This window comes from Stegostoma tigrinum, chromosome 5, assembly GCF_030684315.1.
Source record: "Stegostoma tigrinum isolate sSteTig4 chromosome 5, sSteTig4.hap1, whole genome shotgun sequence".
In the NCBI taxonomy this organism is placed as follows: Eukaryota; Metazoa; Chordata; class Chondrichthyes; order Orectolobiformes; family Stegostomatidae; genus Stegostoma; species Stegostoma tigrinum.
The window spans coordinates 71,315,376-71,321,509 of record NC_081358.1 but is presented as its reverse complement, the minus strand read 5'-3'; the positions used below and the strand labels follow the sequence as shown (position 1 = coordinate 71,321,509).

The 6,134-nt window shown below is 45.0% G+C and overlaps 1 long non-coding RNA gene across 1 annotated transcript in view; it reads left to right on the top strand.

Moving 5' to 3' along the window:
• LOC125451460 (uncharacterized) overlaps positions 1 to 6,134 on the top strand; it is a 56,592-nt gene that overhangs the window by 44,895 nt on the left and 5,563 nt on the right. The window lies entirely within an intron of this gene.

The following is a 6,134-nucleotide window of genomic DNA, read 5'->3' as shown; positions in this document are numbered from 1 at the left end:
AATTCTGTCAGTATAGACTGATGTATTGGTGTATTGGGGTTATGTCTAAATGTAGAGTTGAAGTTAAAGTCAGACCAGATCTTATTGAGTGGCAGAGCAGAGTCAAAGGGCTGAGTGGCTGACTCTTACTCTTTGCTCATTATGGTCTTTAGGCATATCAATTATATATGCTAGTTGAGTTAGCATGCTAGATATAAGGCAAGGATTGGTGACTGGAGGGGCAAAGATTACCATGAAAAATATGAGGCATAAGTGAATAAGTACAGGCATGGATGTGTTGTAAAACGAAAGGGTGGTTCAATTTGTGCCAGACCAAATGCAGTAATCCTTTTTAAAACAGGCACTTCACACAGTGAGATAGACAAAGAAAAAACTCGTCTGAGGAAGAGCCGACATAACTTCCTTGAACACTTTATGAGGGAGAAACAATATTTATTAGGGTCCACTATTATACTATAATTAAATTCTATCAATCTCTTCAGTAAACAGACTTAAATCTACACTAGATATCTACTTCAGACACATGATTCCAAGGATTGGCCACACCCTGTCCGCAGGTCCCTACCACTATATTTGAACAGTTTCTCTGAAAGGAATAGCAAGGTTGGGAAGAGCTGTTCTTCGATCTTTGGGGATTGGCTTATATTTCTGAATCTTCAGTCATCAATTTGGGCTTTCCGTCACATTTAGGGCTGATTCTTGCCTTTGGGTTATCTCACCGAGGTGGTCTTTCTGGAGAAGCCATTGACGCAGATGCAAAACAGAGGTAGATGGAGTTCCAAGTTACCCCCTTTATTCCCCTCTTTGTGCCCTTCACGAAGATTCTGTGGCCTGTACCCAGTACTAGCATTGGGTAGGGGCAGGAAGAGTCAATGAGGTGACTACTTCGCATATTCAGAGGTTGCAGAACATGGTCTTGATCCTTCGACTGTCAAGTGCAATGCTTATATGCTACACCTCTGGCCTCCTATTGAGCTGGGTGCCACCAAATCTGTGATGCGTTCTTCTAACAAAACAGGTTCACTGGATGCTGTGCTTGGTTTGTTCACCGAGCTGGTTCATTAGTCGGCAGATGTTTCATTACCCTTCTGGGTGGCATCATCAGTATAGCTTCTAATTAGACCCTGCAGCAGGGTCTAATTATGTGTGTTTATTGATGGTCTTTTTGGTAGAGAACCAGGCCTTTAGGAATTCCCATGCTTGTCTCTGTTTGGTTTATTGTAGGATCCTGACGTTATCCCCATCGAACTGGTGCATGCCAGGACTGTGACAAATACTACATTGGACAGACAGGAAGAAAACTGGCTACGAGAATATATGAACACCAACTAGCAGCAAAAAGACATGACCAACACACACTCATCTCCATACATACAGACAAGGAGGACCACCAATTCGATTGGGACAACGTCTGGATCCTAGGACAAGCCAAAACAGAGACAAGCATGGGAATTTCTAGAGGCCTGGTTCTCCACCAAAAAAGCTATCAATAAACACAGAATTAGACCCTACATGCACACCACTGCAAAGAAAATCCGGAAATGAGGTAATCAACTCCAATGGACCCCAGAATTTAAATATCAAGCAGCAAAATACAACCTGTGCTTCATTGGAGACTGCACTGATGCGCAGAAGGGTAATGAAACATCTGCAAATTAATGAACCAGCTTGACAAGCGAATCAACCATTGCATCCACAATCTGAGCTACAAATCTTCAAGAATATTAGGTTCACTGGAGATCTAAACAACAGTTCATTCTGAAAATATGTGGCCAATAGCACCTGGCCAGGCAGTTCCAGGCCTGGATGCGTGCTGTCAGTTCCAGCTCTGAAGCTTGCAAATTGCAGGGTCCAACTAGGTTTTAACTTGACTTTCACAGTTCCTGTTTTTGATCCGCAATCATGAAAAATATCAATATTTCTGCAACAATCCTGGAGGTCATGGGTCTCCTAACCATAGATGGTGTATAGGAAGTGTGTGTGGGGGTGGGGTTGCTGTGGTGCTTCCTTGATGGCCACCCACATGTCTGATGGTCATGTGCTGTTCCAACTGATGAAACAATTTGGTGGCAGTGTTCGAGGGCATCCTCAGCTGCAGCAGCACAGTGGTCATCTGGAGGAAGTGGAATCAAGGACAATTAAAAATGGGGCTCCTGCACATCCCAAAGGGGTCTTCAGCTGCCTCATGTGAAGGCCACCACTCTCATTGAGCTTAGTAGTGCACTTATTTGATTTCAGTGTTTCTCTACATTTATTGTAGTGGGACCATAGTGATGATGATGCCTACTGTGGCTGGATCCATTGGTCACAATTCCATTAAACTAACTTGAGGAATTTCAGGTTTTATGAATAAGATATATTTTTGGAAATAAATTGCTGTGCTGCCTTTTTACACAACATTTGATTATTATTAAGAAGCACAGCACAAACACCAACTGCATAATAAACAAAGCAAGAAAATAATCCCTGTCCATAGTTAGATAAGGATTCTCATATTGATATTCCAGCAGAATGACTTAAACTCAACTTTGGATATTTCCTTTCTTCATCTCCTGACTCTTCTCTGGTCTGTTTGAATACATTTAGTTAGTTCTACCAGATATTTGAGCAAAGGTGGTAGATCACATACAAATCTGGTGACATATTGATACAACTACCATTTTAACTTTGTGTACAGCATTTGTCAGCTTTTCCAGAGGATTTCCAAAGCACATTCTAATATAGATGGCTTGATTGTCGTAGGTTAATGGCTAACCAGAAGGCTGAGTTTGTTTGGAGGAGGTTTGGCTGAATACTCTGGCATTTGGGCCGCTAATGTGCTGTCATGTGGTTATACAGTCATAAGGGTCAGAGTTGTACAGTAAAGAAACAGACCCTTCAGTCCAAGATAATAAAATGTGAGGCTGGATGAACACAGCAGGCCAAGCAGCATCTCAGGAGCACAAAAGCTGACGTTTCGGGCCTAGACCCTTCATCAGAGAGGGGGATGGGGAGAGGGAACTGGAATAAATAGGGAGAGAGGGGGAGGCGGACCGAAGATGGAGAGTAAAGAAGATAGGTGGAGAGAGTGTAGGGAGGGGATAGGTCAGTTCAGGGAAGACGGACAGGTCAAGGAGGTGAGATGAGGTTAGTAGGTAGCTGGGGGTGCGGCTTGGGGTGGGAGGAAGGGATGGGTGAGAGGAAGAACCGGTTAGGGAGGCAGAGACAGGTTGGACTGGTTTTGGGATGCAGTGGGTTGGGGGGAAAAGAGCTGGGCTGGTTGTGTGGTGCAGTCGGGGGAGGGGACGAACTGGGCTGGTTTAGGGATGCAGTAGGGGAAGGGGAGATTTTGAAATTGGTGAAGTCCACATTGATACCATATGGCTGCAGGGTTCCCAGGCGGAATATGAGTTGCTGTTCCTGCAACCTTCGGGTGGCATCATTGTGGCAGTGCAGGAGGCCCATGATGGACATGTCATCTAGAGAATGGGAGGGGGAGTGGAAATGGTTTGCGACTGGGAGGTGCAGTTGTTTGTTGCGAACTGAGCGGAGGTGTTCTGCAAAGCGGTCCCCAAGCCTCCGCTTGGTTTCCCCAATGTAGAGGAAGCCGCACCGGGTACAGTGGATGCAGTATACCACATTGGCAGATGTGCAGGTGAACCTCTGCTTAATGTGGAATGTCATCTTGGGGCCTGGGATAGGGGTGAGGGAGGAGGTGTGGGGACAAGTGTAGCATTTCCTGCGGTTGCGGGGGAAGGTGCCGGGTGTGGTGGGGTTGGAGGGCAGTGTGGAGCGAACAAGGGAGTCACGGAGAGAGTGGTCTCTCCGGAAAGCAGACAGGGGTGGGGATTGGAAAATGTCTTGGGTGGTGGGGTCAGATTGTAAATGGCGGAAGTGTCGGAGGATGATGCGTTGTATCCGGAGGTTGGTAGGGTGGTGTGTGAGAACGAGGGGGATCCTCTTAGGGCGGTTGTGGCGGGGGCGGGGTGTGAGTGATGTGTTGCGGGAAATACGGGAGACGCAGTCAAGGGCGTTCTTGATCACTGTGGGTGGAAAGTTGCAGTCCTTAAAGAACTTGGACATCTGGGATGTGCAGAAGTGGAATGTCTTATCGTGGGAGCAGATGCGGCGGAGGCGGAGGAATTGGGAATAGGGGATGGAATTTTTGCAGGAGGGTGGGTGGGAGGAGGTGTATTCTAGGTAGCTGTGGGAGTCGGTGGGTTTGAAATGGACATCAGTTACAAGCTGGTTGCTTGAGATGGAGACTGAGAGGTCCAGGAAGGTGAGGGATGTGCTGGAGATGGCCCAGGTGAACTGAAGGTTGGGGTGGAAGGTGTTGGTGAAGTGGATGAACTGTTCGAGCTCCTCTGGGGATCAAGAGGCGGCGCCGATACAGTATTATTATTTTATTATTTTAGTATTATTTTATTATCTTGGAATTCTCCAGCATCTGCAGTTCCCATTATCTCAGACCCTTCAGTCCAACTCATGAATGACGACCAGATATCCTAAAAAGAAATCAAGTACCATTTGCCAACATTTGGCCCATATCTCTAGATACCCTTCCTATTCACACACCAGTCCAGATGTCTTTTAAATGTTGTAACCACACCAGCTTCCACCACTTCCTCTGGCAGCTCATTCCATACATGCATGCCTTCTGCATGAATTTCACTGTTTGTTCATTTTTCTCAGAACGAACTCCAATGAGCAGAGATACTTGAAGCTTAACCACAGAGGTAGTCAGCTGGGCAGGTTTACTGCTCATCATTTCACCTCCCATGTGGTCCTTAGTTTCTCACTCTTCCTTTTTTGAAGTGCTATTGTGTTGATCTTTTTTATTCCAAAGTTCCAAAACAATGCAATAGCTTATAAGACAGTAATTATTGCTCCAAAAGGAAATCAGCTCCAACACGGACAATACTCCAATAAAGGAGCAGCTGTTACAGCCACAATTTTTTTCCATCCGCGAAGAAACTTTTAAGACATGAGAGCACACCCCCAAAAGTTACCGGACAATCGAAAGGACTGGCTGCTATTCAGCGCCAGCAGTACAACTGGACATGAAGACTACAGCTGAGACTGTGCCTGGAAGAAAGGGAAACTGTACAAGACTGACACTTTTCTAACCAGTTATATATATCATGGGGCAAACCCTGGCAACGAGGTAAGGGCACTGGTGAAAGGTTATCCCTCCGTTGGCTATTGTTTCAAGGTGACCCTTGCGTGTATCATCTGGTGCCTGTTTAGGAGGGGCAGTCTGGTGAGTCAACAAAGAGGTTGCCACTGTGATATTCATCTGGTAATTTCACACACAGCGAAGAGTCCAACCATTACTGGAAAAAATATTATCAATAGCAGGAAGAGGCCCTTAGTCACTTCAGTAGCACAGTTGACTTTTGGTTGGAAGAGCCTCCCTCCCCACCGCTGGCCAAATGTTACGTTGGAGACAAGAGAACGAGCGCATTCACCCCTCTCCTGCCTCCTGAATTTTTGTCCTTTCCACACTTGATATCTCCTATCCCATCCTGCAGAACTTATAAGGTTCAGCTCATGTTGTGCCTGAGGACAGACCAGAACTGCAATATTATATGAATGACTCATTAGCTTTGTCTGTTTGTAGAAAGCAGTTTTTTCAGAGTTTTGGGTATTTTTTTTCAATGCCACAAGATTTGGAAAGAATAATGCACCAGCCTGTAAAACTCAACAATTCACTACTACAGCTGCTGAAGCTGTGACAGCAAACACACTGTCATTTTCAGCCAGATTAACAATAGTTCGTTCCCCTCGGTATTAACTATGCCTTAGTGGTACTCTTTTGGTAAAATCCTGTTTCTCTTCTTGTAATACTATTAATTTTACTAAGTGTCTTTCAGTTCTCATTTCATCAGTTTCACTTTTCCTGTGCAGTTCCGGATCAGCAAATAAACTGAAGGAAAGTCAGGAAATATGTTATAACTGTTCCTGCTCAGTTCAACCAGAAACAGCAAATAACAGGGCATCATTACTGAGAATATTCCATGGTTCCATGACACAGACTAAAATCTGAATTGCCAAACAGCATTTCAGGCTATATCAATGCATTGATGTTGTCTCAAGATAACAAAATGCAATTATAATGACCAAATGAAGCCAATTTTGTTCTTGGTGTATGC